Below are 761 nucleotides of genomic sequence, written 5' to 3' on the forward strand. Positions count from 1 at the left end.
GGGGCTGGGCGGGGCGGGGCGGGGGCGGGGCCAAGCGCGGTGGGCGGGGCTGCCCCGAGGGGCGGGGCGGGAGCGGCGCCCTCAGGCCGTGAGGGCGGGCGGAGCCTCCATGGGGGCCCTGAGGCGCTCGGGGCCGGGGCCGCCCCGCAGAGCGGTCCCGAAGGAAACACCCGGGGAAAAGGGAGGGGAAGAAAGGGGCGTGCGGCCGGTGTGAAGCGGATCACGCTGGTGGAGTGATGAGAGACACCCCAAGCCTTCTGGATGCCCACTGGACACCCCTGAACACTATAATAAAAGGAGTAAACGATCAGAATGCTAAAAGAAGTAGAAGAATTGGTGATGTAAATGGCAGGGGTATCATTAATGTAAAATTAAAATGAAATTTAAATTGTCCATAAAATGGCCCATTGGCCCTGTACAGGGAGCAGCTGTGCGTGTCTGGAGGGCAAGTGGGGACCGGGGCACCTTCTGTGGTCTGATGCTCTCTGCTCTCAGGGAAAGAGGATTTGTGATATTGTCAAGCCTTTTTGATATCATGAAACATATTTTTGAGTTAAAATACAGCAGTGTGCAGCTTCTCCAGTGATGTGGCTAACACTAACTTGATCTCCCATCAGTGGAAGGACAATTCCTCCCTGCTTGTATGACCGGATACCACAGAAGAGCTGATCAAAGAAAAAAAATAACACAAGAAGTAACCTTGGGTTCGGTTCCTTTGTGAGCAATTAGGAGCTCCGTACTCAATTTAAGCAGATCTCACA

The sequence above is a fragment of the Corvus kubaryi genome, unplaced genomic scaffold, assembly GCF_017639235.1.
Source record: "Corvus kubaryi isolate FWS band 111438036 unplaced genomic scaffold, C.kubaryi_AGA036_p1.0 37395, whole genome shotgun sequence".
In the NCBI taxonomy this organism is placed as follows: Eukaryota; Metazoa; Chordata; class Aves; order Passeriformes; family Corvidae; genus Corvus; species Corvus kubaryi.